This window comes from Gavia stellata, chromosome 3 (assembly GCF_030936135.1).
Source record: "Gavia stellata isolate bGavSte3 chromosome 3, bGavSte3.hap2, whole genome shotgun sequence".
NCBI classification, from domain to species: domain Eukaryota; kingdom Metazoa; phylum Chordata; class Aves; order Gaviiformes; family Gaviidae; genus Gavia; species Gavia stellata.
This window is the reverse complement of record NC_082596.1, coordinates 104,163,233-104,181,452: the sequence shown is the minus strand read 5'-3', so window position 1 is coordinate 104,181,452 and position 18,220 is coordinate 104,163,233.

Sequence of the window (18,220 nt, the reverse complement as noted above, 5' to 3'; positions counted from 1 at the left end):
ACACAGATAAAAATGGTCGAAGTCTGCTGAATTACAGATGTTTAAAAGTAGAGCCATGCAGGAACTCTCTGTAATCAGAAAAGTTGCCGGTTATGATTTTTTGAGGGGAAGGTTATTTTACAACATGAAAATTCCAGCAAGGCTTTCAAACTCATCACATTTTTTTTTCCATGAGTTATTCGAAGGAGAGCATTTATGACAAATGATTGACATAACTATTTTTTTGCCCGTTTTTTTTTTTTTGTTTCCTTTTGTATGTATTAGCCCTCGACAGATTATCTGTTCCTTGACCTATTTTGTCCTTTCTATCTTGGCAAATCCTTCGGTTTTCTAAAGCTGCATTTGTGCCGTATGTGCGTTGCCTTCAATTTACTTCTCTGCATGTACTCTGTCGTTTGGAGGATACCGTGTTTTCTTGTTCTTCCTTCTTCTCTAATCCTGCAGAAGTCAAAAGAGCTGCCTGGTTTTTACACCTCTGTGTAGCACTAACGTAACGAATGAGCGAGTCATCAGCGACGCGATCAGGTATGCGCGTAGCTCACAGGGTTTGTTAACAACCATGCTGTTCGCACTCTTTCCTCTGGATGAAGGCATGACGTTGGTTGGTGTTGCTGGTACAGGGCAGCCAGAGATGGTCAGGAGGATGCACGTCCTGATCCTGACTTCACTGCGCCTGCTTTTACACCACTGGGAACTCCAGTGGAGATACTCCAGGTTTATACTGGTGCAAGAGGGACTGCTTCCAGGTTCAGCTGTCTTGCTTTGCTTTACATGTCATCAAAACAATGGCTAGCTAGATAGTATATTAAAAGTATGTCTAGGCAAAAGTATTCTGGGCTTTATTTTTAAAAATGAGGGAAAAGAGAATACATATATTTTAGTACATACCACAGGATTATCCCAGTTTTAAAGGAGGTCCTGAAAGCTGAATCTAAAAGAAAAGATGACTGTGTCCCTTAATACAGAATTTGATGTCATCATATGAATAATCAGTCCTTTTTCACATCAGTGAGTGAAAGAACCCATAACTTTTATGCATAAAAGTGGAAGAATGTGAGAATCTTGCTATGGCTCTGCTACACAAGGTAGGCGCTCACAGGGAAACGCCTTCCCTTTGCAGATATTAAAGGTATCAGCAGACTTACGAAAAGAAAAATACAGGTTTGTGCACGTCGCGGCACCAACATACCGCATTTTATTTTTTTCAGGAGGGAGAATGTCTCAACCGAATGACAAAGTGACAAACGCGAAAGGCAACAGCTCTGGGCTGTGCCACTGACGTATTTTAGGGATGCGGGCAAGTCGCTAATTAGACTCTGATTCTGCTTGGGGATTACGGACTTCTGGGGCCTCTGGGAATCAGGGTGCGAGCTCCCCCTTGCAGAGTCACCTAGCACCTTGTAGTCTTGGGATGAGCTGCCCCGTCAGTAAAGATGGGGTAATACTTTTGTACCTACCTCACAGGGGTGTTGTGAGGAATAGTTTTATGTTTGTACAGTGTTTCAAAGATGGAAAATGCTTGGTATTATCGCTGATTTTAGAGAGTTTACAGTACATGTACTATTATTTATTATTTGTACTCCAGTAGTACCTACGGGCTCCAGTCAGGACTGAGAGGCCTTATCCTAAATGTTGTACACTCACCTGCTTTGGGGTTGATACAAAATTTTACTCAGTACCATTTTCCAAGGGAGGTATTTCATTATCAAGCAGCTATTTGCTTTCTATAGGGTTTAATTCAATTCTTTAGGTGTTCAAATTGATTATCGGGTTTAGACCACGGCGGAGGATTATCTGGTATCACATTTTGTTTTGAGCTTGTATTGATTTTCAGAAAAGGTGCACCAATTTTCTATGGATAATCTAGAATCAAATCTTGCTATCAGTGGAATTCTACTGTACTTTTTGCTATTAAAGCTAAACATTAAAATAAATGTGTGTGTATATATTATTATACACCGATATATAATATACATGTACCTATGAACATGTATGTTTTAAATTTCTTCAGCTGCTTAGAATTAATTTCAAACTGTGCGTTGCGTATTTTGCTTGATTTATCCGTTTCAGATGCAACTAAAACATCGTTAAATGGTGTCGGCCCTCAGTAAAGCCACAGAAACGGGAAATCATGCCAACAAAAGATAGATTGTTGCTATGATAATACTTCTGAAGACTTGTGAGGAAAGTTTCGAAGTCTCAAATGTGTTAAAAACCTTCACTAAGTCATAAAAGTCTTTACTTAGATTATGTTGAAACAAGCTATTATATCAGGATGAGTCGCTCACTGTATATAAGTATGTTTAAATAAATAATTACATAATTCCAAAGGTAATGCTTGCTATCATTTGGATGTTGAACAGAAAGTAATTTGTTTCCCGATTGACAACCTATATTTAATATTTTTTTACAGGTAAGAATGATCTGATTTACAATACTATGTTTACCAACCTTTTTTGCAACTGTTCATGCGCTAAATATATTAGCTCAATTAATTCTATTGATACTCTTGTCTTTTTTATTTGAATATGAGGAAAGTTTTTGCTTTAGCTTCGTTTAAGGTGTCCTCAGTGATGTCAGTCACACTGATTTCACTCAGGCATGCCATGAGTAAAGGTATGAGTAACGGTGGGTCGATCTAGTCTAAAGAATCTCACTTTCTCTTCCCCCTGGGAATTATTGACCTCTCTCCACTGCCCCATTCTGGTTACCAGCCAACATGTCTGTAGGTTGTTGACTTTCTTGCGTGTCGATTAGCACCCGTGGCTCAGCCAGTTTTGTCAAACACTTGGCACTTGTTCTCCTACAACACACACTTCGTATGGGACCTATAGATATACTCACATAAGTAATGTATTTAAGACAGGCTGGTGGTGGAGGGTGTAAGTGAACACCTCTGCTGGAATTCCTATGCCATTACCTGTTGTGTGCAGCAAAGAAAATGCGCACGTAAAAGGATGTGGTCATCAGGAGATGCGGGCACATTTCCATTTGGTTTCCGTCACTTTACACTCTGAATAATGTGCCTGACATGGGTTTGGGTTTTTGCTTTTTTAAGCATTCCTGGTAAGAACAGTTATAAACAGGTACCTCAAACAGGGGAACACACCTTTTCAGGTAAGAGTTTTGTAGGTAAACCTTGATTGGGACTTGCCTTTTCTTCTGCCCCATTTCTATTAAACTACTCTTCCCAACACAGCTTTCTAGATCACTTCACAGTTAGAATTTAGTCCTTCGCCTAGGTTTTAGTCTGCCACCATCCCATTCCAAACAGGTTTGCTGAAACCCCAGGGATTTAGATTAAGGCATTAGCTGATGCGTCTAATGGGTAGCTGAATCAAGTTCCCTGTGTGCATTTTGGAAATTTGCTTAAAAGAAAATTCAGTTAAATCTTTAAACAGTTGCCTCTGTATCTTGTGTCATGGCATGTGACATATCTTCCAATATTTGGCAACAGCCTGGGCCAGACTGTACTACCTTCCCTTACACTGGGCAGCCCAGTGCTCCACAATTTACCCTAAGTAAACTAACGACACGTGCCAACCAGATTTACTCACTGAAAGGAGATTTTTTTAATATGTTATCAAGCATCCTATTACAATAGCTGCAATTCCAGCCTCACAGAAGGTAGCTTAAATGTGGCTGGTAGTCTCTGCAGCCTACAGCTTTCCTCTTCCCCAAGCCCTACTATCTTCATGAAGCAGTTTGACAGTGTTTCTTCTGCGATACTGTGTCTTCTGTTTCTCTTCTGCAATACTGTGTCTTCTGTTTCTCTTCTGCAAAGCAGCGCTGCTACACTCATTTCTTTGGGTTCATTGTCTTCCTGTACATGGCCACGTTCTTCATGTGTTTCTTTTAAGGTAGTGTTAGATTTGGCCAATGCACACATCTGTCCTTGTACTATGTCGAGATTAATATTTTTTTTAACTTTTGGGGCCAGGTCATGTTGTCCCTACTCACATCTCCACCTAATTCCAATTCATTTCTCTTGTTGGGACTATGAGTAGAAGATATTCCACAATATAGCAAAATCCAGCACCCTGAAACTCGAAAGAATTTCAAAATGTTTGTCCAGCTGGGGTTACTGCACAGTCACATGTTGATGCATTCAAGTTTATTAGCCTCAACTTTGTGCCTGTCGTACGTATAACTGGTTCCACTCTTAGTTCCTTTATATCTGGAGACTCTGTCAGGCTGATCTTGGTTTTCCATACTTTTTTAAGTAACAGCATGTTAGTTTTTCCCAAAACCTGTATCAAAATGCTGAGACGGAAGTAAAGCTCAAATGAATACAATAAGTAGCTTTTTCTCTCTGCCTTTATAGCTCTAGCGCTAAATGGGAGAAAAATAAAAGGCTCATATACCACATGAAAAGCAACCAATATAGGTAACACGACAATAGCAGTATTAAGCACAAACATGGGCACAGTACCAGAATAAAAGACAACAGAAAATATAAGAATTTGAGATACTAGCACCAGATTTTAAAAATATACATAATAAAGAAACAGAACCATACTCCTACGCAACTAACACAACAGATTTCCCCAATAATCATGAGCTTTATATTTTTTTTCACAAGGATTCACGTCTCTGAAGTCAACGAGAGTGTCTGGGGGAAGGCAAGCAGCGTGTCCCTGGGTGCAGCTTCCCGTTAGATTTTCTCATCAGCTCGGGAAATGCTTATTCTGAATTTGACGAGTTCAGTTGTTAAGGTGGGGGAACTCCTGAAACCAGAAGGATCGCCTAGTCAATGTTAGTGTGCGTGAATATCCCAAGCACATTTCCAGCTTACCCCTGTTCCATAGTCTTAGAAAAAAATGGAATATTTTAGTATTTCTAAAGCTTATCATAGGGCTCTAAAACAGGAATAAAAATTACCCTTAGCACATCCTGATAATCGCGGCTATAAAAGGCCTCATTCTAATCTCTTTTACCCAGCACAGACGTTATTCTAATTTCTACAGAATCACTCCTGATTTACACCGGTATGAGCAAAAGCAAATGGCTGTAGCAACTGTATCACCCTGTTTTCATCACAGCAAGACACTTGGCTTTTTTCTTAAATGGTAAATTTTTCTGTGCACTTTTTCTGTTACAAGTCACGGTGCACACTGGAACAAACGTGCTGTAATCAATGTGTAGCGATACAGCTCTATGTAACAGACCCGGGCCCGCGCTGGAGGCCACTTGGCCCAGCAGAAGTTGCAGCCGTACCATTTCAAACCCTTTCGCTCCCTTGAAAAAGGACAGTTACATCCAGCGGGAATATTGGGATTGGCCTGTGGTCCCCAAATCCTGCCTGGCCATTGGGTGGGAGCGCGTCCCTTAGCCCATGCCAAAGCTGCCCGGGAAGGTGTTGCTGGCTGATGGGGCAACCCCTGGCCTCCTGCCCTGGCCCTGGTCAGTTGGAGGAGACCAGCAAGGCCTGCGAGGGCAGACATTTCCACCCCGAGGAGGGAAATGTGCTTTTAGGTGGAGTCGTTTTCCGTCGTGCCTTTGCGTAGCTGTACTTCTAAAGTCATTGGAATGAATTCTTTATTGGACGACTCCTTTCGGCGTCTTTCTCTCTCGCTTTTGGGAATTTGAATCCTCTTAGATGGCTTCATAGTTGACGTCTCACGCTCCTGGGAAGGTAGGCTTCTTCCACCGACTCTCACGTGCGAAAAGAGAATCGCTCCTTGCAGGTTTTCTGAGGCGTTTCTCTAGATTCAGTGAAGCTGGCAGAACGTCTTTTAGGACCTGTTTAGTCAATATTTTATGGAGGGGTGTTATCTAGCCCATTCTCGTTCCGGCATAAGAATATACACATGTTGTTCAGGAATAATATTTCCTGAATTCTTGCATAGACAGAGTAGTCCCTTAAGTAATGAGTTCAATTAGGCTAAGATACACTATGTAGCAATTCAATAACAAAAGTCCTGGGAGGTAGGGGGAGAAGAGGCTTGCCAATTGCTTACACACAGTATGCTGGATGACAACTAAAGACTTCGTGCTGGGGCATATTTGGCACATGCTGGCCTGCAGTTATGCCTAGCAACTCCCAAGGTTTGAGCAGTTCCTTACTAAGGTTTTAATCAAGGGGAGGAGAAAAAAAAAAGCATGGTGTGCAAATTAGTAAGACAACAGGCTCCATCTGAAATCTCTTTGGGAATGTTCAATCTTACAGAATACCAGCATCTAAGAAAATCAATTTATCTTCCATTTTTGCCTAAAAAAATGTCAATAGACAGTTTAATTTACCAATTCACTACCCTGAACGCAGGCTGTTGGGTTCAGAACTATACCTTAAAAAAAACACGCTCAAAACCTGAAATGCATACAATTTTGCAGATTTGACTTGGGAATTACAACAGATTCAGCATTTAGTCTGTGTTTCTCATTCCCATTGTTAAAACATTTACATATTTCTTCTAAGAAGGTCGATTAGCTGCATTTTAAATGGGCTAAACATTCTACCATGTTCTTAAAATTATATACCTCCACTATACATTCTTTTGAGAGGATAATACATTGCAGAAATGCCTAGAAATCTTCTTTGGCTCTGCCTGTAGTCCAGCGAAACTACTCGGAATTCTCAGTTTCCACGTCAAGTGCGATCTCCTCTTGAGGAACCTATCTTGTAAAATGTAGCGACATTGCTCATTTTTTAGAGAAAAAACCCTTCAAGATCTAAAGCCTACTTCAAATCATTACAATGACTATTCAGAGGAAAACAAAACCCAGAACCTAGCAACACTACACTAAAATAATACGGAATTGAAAGATTGTTATGCCAATAGCTCAGAGTCATCTGCTCTTCAGGCTTCTGTTTTTGTGATAGCGATGGGATTCTGCCCGCCGGAGCATTAAGCATTCTTCCGCAGTTTCTGAGGAGGTGGCTGCCAGTCAAACCTCCTGACTGCTGCTGGGGTTAAGTCTTCAGAGGCTTGAGATATTGATACAGATTTCTTAGCATTGATTTTTGTGGAGAATGTTAAAATATAAAGTTTCACTCAAATGCTTTGAACGAATTGCCTTGGTTGAGTTGTCTTGAGTCACAGAGTCAAAGGAAAACTTTGGCTAATTCAATAAGAGCCACAAGCAGATTTCAACTGCTGAAATCGTGCCACAGCTAGGAAATCTGCGCTGAGATGCCATTCATGGTCTACAAAGGTTAGAACTTGCCCACTGGGTTGGGATCCCTGAGCCACACTGTACCCAACTGCTGAACAAAGCACCTGGTAAAACAGCAAGACCTTACCAGGGTGTTGGAAAACAGGGAAAAGCCCCTGTTGCCCCACGTCAAGATAAATGACTGTTCTCCCGAGCACTTCAAAATGATGAGCTGTTGTTTCCATGATGAGAGCGTTACAATAGAGCCGAAGGTCTGCCAGTGATTTTGATATGGATTTTTCGTGTTTTGTTTTTAACTCATCTATATGCCAGTTCATTAACTTGAGGTAAGCTTTTCTCAGCTTATATTTGACTTCGGCTCTCATTATTCTAATAACTGGCTTCTTTCCGTGTTATTTTGTACCCTGGCAAGTTGTACTTTTCTGTCCACAGTATGTACGACTGAATAACTAGCTGTAGCATAAGTGAAAGCATTCAGAGGAATAACGAACACCCATCACATTGCTGGTTTTATTTGTTTAGACATCAGATACTGTACTCCTTTATAGTCTTACCTTTGGCTGAACAGGGTAGGTTTTTCTCCATTTTTTCTTTCAGTGTACACCTTTAAATAGGGCACAGCCTCTGAAATGACCTCGTATCTGGTAGCTGATCCTCTGTTCTGAAACCAAACATATGCCCACTAGCTTGTGCCCAAGTCTGAAATTCATATTTCTCCTGGAGTGATGTATCCACACTATATAATCCTCCAGGGGTTATTTTGTGGTTAATATGTAGAACTGGGAGGATATTCTTTTCTCCCAGGATGATTCGGAGATTTTAGTTGCTTACTAAAACTTTGCTATCAAAATGATCAGAAAAGGTTGTTTAAAGTCACAGCAAAAGCTGGAGGCAATGACTGGCATGAAGTGACGTAGGCAGCCTCCCCGCGGCGCAGAATTAAGTAAGCAGAAGACGAGAAAGATGCATGGCAGGAGACAGCAGAAGGAAGGAAGGAAGGAAATGGAAGGGTGATATAAAGAAGTGATGTAGAGCTCTCCGGGCTGTGCCACATTTAGGAAAAAGTCTCTTTTTATACAATGCCTACAAAGAATACAAGACAGCAGAAGTAATACGTAGCGCGTATATGTTGCGTGCAGGCTGCATGCTTTTTCATTGTTTTTAACTGCTTGATTTTGCTTATATGCCTTAAGACAAACCTTACTTACAACTTACTACTTTTCTTCAGTATTTTGCACTCTGAAAATCACTTGTAATTATCAGCCCTGTTTTTGCCTCGGTGTCAAACTTTAAAGCTATAATTGCTCCACTGACTGCTATAAATGGTGGCCTATTGCAAGGTACAGTAGCACAATAACAAATTACATGGGCTCATTCTGAACATACAAAGTGCATCTCAGCTAAACAAAGCACTTACCCTGGACTATCAGCAGCACTTCAGGACCCATTGCCTGTGTTCTGGTCTCAGAAAATTGGCCTTTCAGCCCTACCGCAAGGCTCAACTGTTGCTGTAACCGTGGCAAACTGTGTATTTGATGAGTTTGTTGTAGTTTGACTCTATTTTCTTTGAAGAAGCTGGGTGGACTGGCCGGGGGAAATTCTTGAAGCGTTACTGAACAGATTCAGGGAGAGACTGAGGATGGGCAGAGCAGTGGAGTCCAGCAGAGTCATTGCAGATCTGCTCAGCTTGCGTCTTCGAGAGACCAAAAGGCTGAAGGAAGGACTGGGAAGCAGACGGCCGTGCCTCAGAGGCGATGGAAAAAATGCCATAGGGATGTGGGGAAACTCAGCAGAGCTTTCTGCTTCTCAGTTAGTGAACTGGCTGGAATGAAGGACCCACCTACAAGGCTGCTGTGGGCAGAGAGGATTGAACGGAACACTGTTTTGTTTCCTCCAGCTCCTTTAAGGACGTTTTTCTATTTAAAAGCTTGTTGTGAACTTTCATTCGAATAAAACTTAGCTTTCCTGAGCATCAGGCAGGGTAAGAAGGAAAGGAGGAAGGCTAACGTCTGTCCTAGAGAAGATAGGAGTCGTGGCGATCTGAGGCAGCAAAATGGTGGAAATGGTAAGGGATATAACTCTCCATTACGTTATAATTCCCACATTGCCTGTGCTTGGACAGGAGGTGAAGGCATTGCTTTGAATACGCAGCTTGTATTCGATTTCTGATTTCTGACGGTATTTGAAACAAATCAGGAAATGCCGTCGATGGAGAGCATGGCTTTCCACTCCCGCAGACCTTCTTGCCATGCAGACTGGACTATAACCGAGCCTGTAGTTGCGTTTGCTTTTATATGGTGCCAGACAGAATTTAAAATAGCGGTTGTAACTGATAAAGCAACAAACCAATTCCTGTGGAGCTTTCCTCAGCAAGCGCAGTGGCTGAGGTGTTGTGCTAAAGCCATCACGTACACACCGGAGAAAGGGGGAGCGGGATGGGGGGAGAGGCTCACGCCTGCCACCTCTGAGTCTCCCTGGGTCTGGATTCGTTTGCTTTGGAGGCATGATTCATGTTGCCGCTATTCCCTTCTGGGGAAGCATGGATGGAGTAGCTGGGAAATTAAAAAGGTTGAAATTGGATGAAAAGAAAGTGTTCTAGTCTGGGCAGATAGAGTGAATTTACTTACGGGCATTGGCCAACACTGTTCTTGCACATGTGCAAGCATATTTTGTACCTGTACTCAAATCAGAAGGATACGTTTTAAAACTGCATTTAAAGCAAGAGCAAATGATTGTTTAACTAGCCCATTTCTGAAACACCTGTATTTCCTACAATGATGATGTATGTTTTCCTATGCCACCGACACCTGAATTCAGCTGTCCGGGTTTTGCTTTCTTCTGTATCACGTGCTTATGCCGATGTGAGGCTTGATCTGCCTAACGCTATTGAGCTCCTGAATACATGTGCATCTCCTCCTTTCGTCCCCCACTCTTTTTTTCCCCTTTAGTTAACTACCACTGTTGTGAACCATTGTAACTCCACTTCTGCTGGTTTAATTAAATTTACCTATGGAAAACAAAGACATGAGATCTGGCAGTCAGGGAGCTCAGGGAGACAAGGTGGCCTGTTACCGAATAAAGTGATGCTTGAGAGGTGCTATTCTTCATGCATCGTCATGATCATCAGATAAGGAAGAATCATATGACACATTGCAAGAATGCTTTGAAGAAAGTGAAATCCTAATCCTTTCCCAACATCATCATAATGATGTAAATGTATCCTTTTATATGGTGTAAAATTGATTTTTCTTCCCTGTTAACAGCTGTACAATTTCTGTTCTGCACACATTTTTCTTCAAAATTGCCTAGTTCCCTCTGAGTATATCGTTGTTCTTTCCCTCCTCCTTTCTTTAAAGCCATTCATTTTTTATTTATTTTATTTGCCACCCTGACCCTTGGTAAGGTTAAAATGATTATTCAGCAGTTGTGCGCTGTTGAATTACCCGTCTTTTGTTCCATGGTCTATTTTGTTGTTAGTGTACTCCATAGACGCCTTTGACTCAATTATCACTGATATTGTTAATCTCTGGGCTACTCAAGATGAATTCCCAAACTGTATAAAGATGACATTGGTCTTTTCTATTCTTAAAAGACTAATTCTTTTGACAGAAATCCAGGAAACTTCAATCTGTGAATGAATAAGGTAAAAAGGACAGAGTAATGATGTGATACCTTTTATCACACTGACATTGTAACATGATTCTATTATAACTACTCTTAGGAATCTAACCGATAGCCTAGTCCAATAAAAAGTATGGTAGCCTTTATTTTATATAACAAAAATCGAGCTTGTTCATGTACACTGCTGCCAGAATTTGGTCAAAGGAGTGCAAAGGGCTGCGCTCCGCTCTCAGAAATAACTTCTGTGCTTGGAAGCGTACAGAGTCCCACAGATGTCCCGTAATACGAGGAAATTTTAATGATAAAACTATCTTGATTGGGGAGGGGGCAAACTATTGTACTTCTGAGTTCTCACGGGGAGGCAGGTGGGCTGGAATGGAGATGTCTTACAAACTCACTGGACTTTTTCAGCAGCTTGAACTGACATAAAGCCTACGGTTTCATATTTTTCTTTAGAGGCTCGGTGAAAGGCCTCAACATACATTTGAGTATATGTGTTTCAATCAAAAATGCCAAAAGCAGCACTCATCAGGACCCCAAGGGAGGTGACCACCCATAAACGCTGCCTGCTTTCAGCACTGAATGCCCTCCAATACTTGAATGCTGTAAGGCTAAGGCACATGAAACATAGGCACAAGGCGGATTTTTCCGTCTAGTCCCTAATATCGTGGATTTAATACCACAACTCAATGCAAATGTGAATGTTAATTGGCTAAGTCCATCTTTCACCTTCCTCCTGCTTTTCTGGCCTCCACTCCTCAACGTCCCCGTAGATTTTTTTTGATTCCTGCCTGTTCCATGCTTACCTGCCACAACTCTCCCTACACCTTGTCTGCCACCTCACATCCCCCCTAAGCCCTGGCACAGTTTTCAAACCTAACACCTGCCTTTATAAAGACTCCCCTTGGCTCCACTCACGCTATCCGCTAACCCAAGAGAAGCCGGGTATCTTCTAGACCAAGATTCATTCCCAGTTGCAGAGCTTCCAACTGAATCTTCCGAGCGAACTAGTTATGGCCTTAGCCTGATTAGGTGGCTCGGATAGGACTTAGATACACGGCATGAAGGAGATTATCCAAAAAGGAGGATTAGACAGATAATAGCTACATTGGGAGAGGCTAATCCTGTGCATGTGCAAGAGGGACAACTTAGCCATCAAGGGACTTTTCCCTCGCTCACCTGTGTGGCTGCTGGGGTAAGGTAGATGGGGAGGCCTGAAAGGCGCAACGGATGCACGGAACCAGGCGGGGATCAGGCGCAGCTCCGGAATGCCTCCTGATGTAGCCAACTTAGGACGCTGAGTCCCACTGTTAGCCGTCACAGCACTCCTAAAACCGGAGCGGGCCTGGCCTGTTAGAGACGGATACTGATACTGGACTGAGAGTCATCGGTCAATTTTTAGTATTTAAAAAAATTATGCACGGATGGATTTGTACGTAATGTAGATATGTCTCCATACAACCTTATAAGATGCTTTATGCCTGTAGAGCTGTTTCATCTGTCTGAAACAAATTTGCTATGCTACTATCAAATAGGGATTTCCACTGCAAGTGCAAGAACAGCCAGGGATGATGTTCTTTTTTTTTTTTTCCTTTTTTTTTTGTGGGGGGCGGTGGTGGTGGCATCAGTAATACAGAAAAAATTAATGTATTGCCATAGGTGCCTCAGTCACTCGGGACTTTCAGCAAGGCTAGAACACTGAGGCTTGTATTTGCTAACAGGATCATACTCTCATGTTTTTCTAAAAAGACTTTTCAACTGTCTGGCTTTGACCATAGCCTCTTTTCATCTAGTATGGCTTCTTTATCAATTTTTCTGACAGTGTACTGATCAGTGCAGATTTTATTTGTCTAATACTCTTCATCTGTAGTTTTAGGAATTACCATGATTTGGTCCTCATTGTTCCATGATGATCCTGGTCCTCTTCCCCCCCCTAATTTTCATTCCCTTCAAAGGATACGATGTTTGTTGCTTTGCAATATTCTCTCCGCTATTCAACCATAGTTGCCTTCAAATATTCTTAAACTTACCACACACAATCATATTTGTTTCATTTTATTTTGGGTTTTGGCTATTATTTGACTTGCTGATGCAGAGGTCGCAGGTATCATCTGCGGTGTTTTCCTTCAGTGGCAATTCTTTTTGCCTTTCAGATAGCTGACCTTTATGCATTCTGCTCCAGGAGCCCACAGCAGTCATGCAGGTGTTTTATTAACATGTTAGGAAAGCAAAGAAGAGCTAAAACCAACTGAAATTTCAGGCCGAATGTTTATTTTATTCAAACTGAAATAATATGTGCAGGTTTTATTTACACACTTTCAAATTATAAGCTTTCAGAGATCCTGAAAAATAAATGTTTTACTAGGTATCTTCCCATGACGCTGAAATGGAGTAAGAACCTCTCTCCCCCGCTAGTGCAAACATCTGGTGATTGGTGTATTCTTTCTTTCGATTTTTTTTTTAATTCATTTCAGGGCAATGGATCTAATCTTTCAGGGCATTTTAAAATTTCAGCTGACTTGAAATCAAGTTGCTCTTTCCAAATTAATTCCCCATAGATCAAAACATTGCCTTCAACTGCTCTTTGCAAGGCTTCGCATTCAGCCTTTGCGATCCCTGGTTTCTTTTATCTCCTAAGTAGTTGCACTGTAAATGCGCTCATGAAGTGAGCTAAGTTTACACAATGTTTACAGCACAATACGGTGCTATTTGCAGTTAAACTGTGATTTCGAATTTTTGATACCTGGAGAAGGACCAAACCCAAGATCTCCAGAGACAGATTCATAACGCAGACACGTGCTCGTGAGGTAGTACTGAACCTGGCTCAGCCAAAATGAGCATGACCAAAGGCCACTAAAGCGATGAAATGACTTTCCATGCATTTGAGCTTAGAGATATAATTGCATCAAGAAGTGCAGTTGAGCTCTTATCACTTACAAGAAAGTCAGCAAGGAGTATGACCCAGTGTTAAGCTAGGCTGTCATCTCAGAAATCTCCGTGTTGCTCGCTTGCTTGCTTTATCCCATGAAAAAATAGAAAGACTCAGTCTCCCTTTCCACTTACTTGTGGCCTTAGTTTTGTGTTGGCTTCAAGGGACGTCAATGACTTGCTAAATCATCAGAACCATTTCCTATATCACCTTTTATTTTTTCTAATCAGGTTGAACTCTGTTTAAATCATGAACACAACTGCAACAGAACTGCAACCTGGAGTGGGATGCTTGAATAAAGATAATTTCTAAAATGTAAATGCGATGGATTGAAATTTAAAATATCTGCCAAATTAAGCACATTAGGTTGTACTCCTTATGAGTCTCGTTTACTTCTTTGCTATTTTTTCTAAGTCAGCAGGTCTTTGCTCAGCCAGGAAATAAATACATCTAATTATTGCGTTGTGGAGGAAAGAGTTTCCATTTTTGAAGTTATCCTGACTGACAATAAAACAGCAGTGCTGCTCAGAGAAAATAGCCAAAAGCATTGTATTTATTCTGCTATTGCATTTTCTACATGCTTGTTTTTGAATGTAATTATTTACTGGATTTTTAGACTGGATCTACTTGTCTATATTTACCCATGCTCAGGCTTTTATGTTTTTGTTTGAGTCAAATTACATCTAAACATTGCTGAAAATATAAGCACAACTTTACTTCAACTACTCTTTTCCTTCATTCCTCATCAGGTGCTTTTCCTCTTCATTTTTGTGGCTGTTGTTTGCTCCCCTTTACCTACTATAGACTGTTGAAATATTTTCTCTCGACTCAGCCCCGTCTCACTCTCTTTCTTTGCCGTGTCCACTTCCATGGTACCGATGGCGGCCACACCGTCTTCCTTCGCTTCTTCCCACTCTTGTCCTAGAGCCAATGAGCTGGTGAAGAGCGCAGGAGCCCACCCATTGACCGCGGTGAGAAGCAACTCGGCCCTCTCCATCGCTTGGTCATGTATGAGAGGGAGGAAGGACAAAAAGCCCCAGTGAATCGCTTCTCCGGGTGTCTTCTGTGTCCCGCATTTTGTCTGCTTCAGCTTTGCGACCTCCTTGAGGCACAGGTTTTGTTTGGGTCATCGAGATAGGAAAAATGCTATTTAATGTATCCACGGATTTCGGTGATAACCTTAATCTTGGGCTGGGCTAGCTTGGGATAGGCTTCTTCCTACTGTTTGTAAACCAGTATTTGAGTAATATAGCTTACCTGTGGTTGAAAGGGGCATCTTGAAAAAAATGCGTCAAGCAGAAGAAAAATGAGAGGTTAGAAGATAATGCTTGCAAATTCTTAAGAACAGAAGTGGATTTATCCTGCTTAATTTTATGATGAAACATATGAAATAGTATTAATCATAATTTCCAATGTTTTGACCTATGGGGAAAAAACAAGCCATGCGAAATGAGACGTCTGGTTGTCTAAGGCAGCGAGCGGCCAAACCTGACTGGACATGGCTGAAAGCAGTGCTGGCTGGTATCACTACAAAATAAAGGGCTAGTTTACGGATGAACAGAGATTCAAAGGAACTTTGATTCAGCACTTTTTTTTTTTTTAAAGTTTCAGTAAACAAATTGCCATTTTATGCTTCTTAATAGCAGGAAAATTATCTTGCGGAAAATTATGTACAGTTTAAAACTCTTCTCAGCTGCAACTCCGCAACTGCACTTAAGACTAATAGGCTATTTGTAATTGTAACTGAGCAAGCTTTGGCCTTCTGTGTAATAAATTATTACTATCCTGACTGCCAAATATTTATCATGTTGTTAACTTTAGGCATATGAAAAGAGACAATTTAAGCAAACCTCCGTCAAAGAGCTAAGGTGAATTTTCATGTACTTTTAATATTAACTTAATTAGTAACAAAGTTAAATCAAAAGGCTGCTCATGAAGAATATACCAGTGCTGAAACAGACAATGTACATTAATATGGGAATGCATGGATATCTTAAAACTCTTATTTTTAATTGCTGATGCAAGTTGGGCTTCTTTTAAAGGTACTGCCTATAGGATGCGTGCTCCTTAGACATCACAGTGCCTGTGAAAATGCAACCTGACCTGTATTTACATGATTCCTTAATTAAATATTATGGTTTAAATTTACTTAGGAATAGGATCAGTGGAGTTTAAAAAATAAGAGCTTAGAGCAAAGCTTTCTCCCTGGCTATGAAGCTTACCAGACAATGACTGTGAAATAAACCATCCAAAGGTAATGCACCAATTTAGATGAAACTAGACTGGAAATTAAGGTCGTGATTTGTGCCTGTCACTCTCGGGTATGGAGAAAGGGACAAAAGGAAGTATGAGGGAAGTCAGAGACCTTGTTCCAAGTCAGGAAGCTCAAGGCATTCCTGTCCACATGCAAGAACATTAAACTCGCAATTCTCGTATTAAAACCCGGAGATATGTCAATGCTGGTGCCCAACAATTCAGCTCAAGGAATGCAAAGAGTATTCAATACATTGTTCAAAAGTGACTGAACTTCATGGGAAACAGGACTGAAATGAAAAACATTTTCTGGTCTCAAAATGCCCTATAAAGGAGATAAAGCAATAATGAAGAGCAGTTATGGAAGATAGTACAGCTTTGGGGGAAAAAGTGGATGAACTAGCATGCTTAAGCCACATGTGAAACGCCGGGGTGGTTGGTACGCCTGAATATGCAGAGGGCTTAGACCCAGAAGGTTTCCTTACAAGCTGGCTAAAAGAGTTATTGATACAAGCCAATTTAGCTGCCCCAGTTGTGCTGGCATCTGCCAGGAGGCTTCTTGCTAAATAAACTTCTACTTCTCCCTTTCTGTGTACTGTGCTGGTGGGTTGTGTAATTGTTTTTGTAATAAACAGGCTCCTTAAAACATCAAGAATTGCTTCTAATCTGAATTACCAAAGTTCCACTCTGGGAATATATATCCAGATTACACTATGTTACTTTTGAAGAGGAGACAGATGTTCATGGCTGTGAAACAGATATTTCAATATATTTTTTTTTCCTCGTGCCGTTCGCTGCTCAGCCAGACTTCGGGTACAAGGCAATAGGCATATGGACAGCTGTTAACTCCTGATGAAGCAAGTGTGTTTGCACAGGATCAGTGAAAGTGAGATGGCTGTATTTGCAGGAATGCAGAAATGAATAAAGAAAAAAAACCCACTTTCTGATGGAGCTGCAAAATATGGAATTAAAACATCTCATACATAACACAGTGGGTATACTTCTTTATGTGATACCCTTATTTAATTCCTAAAATAAGATTTAGAAGAAAAATGCATACTAAAAACATCATTCAAGAAGGAAAAGAAGGAAAAATATGTATGTTCTGGGCGTCACTTCTCATATCATCGCATCATGGCTGAATTTTAGTTACCCGATACAGACATGAGAAAGCAAATTAAGAAGCAAGACCTCCTGAAGCACACAAACCAACCGTAATTCCTGTTTGCAGCCTCTACAACTACCTGAAAGGGCGTTGTGGTGAGGTGGATGTTGGTCTCTTCTCCCAAGTGACAAGTGACAGGACAAGAGGAAATGGCCTCAAGTTGCACCAGGGGAGGTTCAGGCTGGATATTAGGAAAAATGTCTTCCCTGAGAGAGTGGTGAAGCATTGGAAGAGGCTGCCCAGGGAGGTGGTGGAGTCACCATCCCTGGAGGTGTTCAAGGAAGGTGTGGACATGGCACTGCGGGACATGGTTTAGTGGGCATGGTGGGGTTGGGTTGATGGTTGGACTTGATGATCTTACAGGTCTTTTCCAACCTTAATGACTCTGTGATTCCGTGATTTATTTGTGGGATATGCTGTGCGCACACAGAAATATATATGCAGCCCAGTTGACTATAAGCTTTTTCAACATGACTACAACCTGTATGTTAGCGATATGGAAATCTCCTGAGGCAACCACCAAATACATCAGTACGAGGACAGGCCACTTGACAGCAGTGGTCACCTTCTTCAGTTGGTTTAACTGCAGCTAAATGGGTTTCTGTAATATGGCAGCCCTCATGGGAAGGATCTTTGAATGGAGGGGGGTGCAAACATTGCTCCAGACATGACTCCCTTCAGCGGGAATGCCTCTTACCTTGGTAAAGCTGGCAGAGTTTTTTCTAACTGCAGGAAAGCTTACTACGAGGTGTTTAGAGTAAAGTTTAGGGACGTCCGATCAAGGTGCTTAGCTGTTTTCAAGACATGCTTAGATCTGGCAGAATGCCCAACCTCACCGATGTGTTTTCAGTCCAGAGTGAAGGGGAACTTCCCCAGTTTAAAAACTGCCAGACTGGACGTAGTCGTACCAGACAATATTCCTCACAGCCCCGGTGTGCTGGTTATTATAATAATAATAATCATATTGCACCAATTGCTCTTTTAGGACAGACCTGTTTTTCAAAGAGGAATTAAAATCTCCTGTTCTCTGGATATGGCAGATGCCTGCCTGGGCAGCCAGCTGGCAGACAGGCACGACGGGTTTGAGTCCTCAGAAAGTGAGGGTTGGTTGGTCCCTTACCAACGTTCATCAGAAC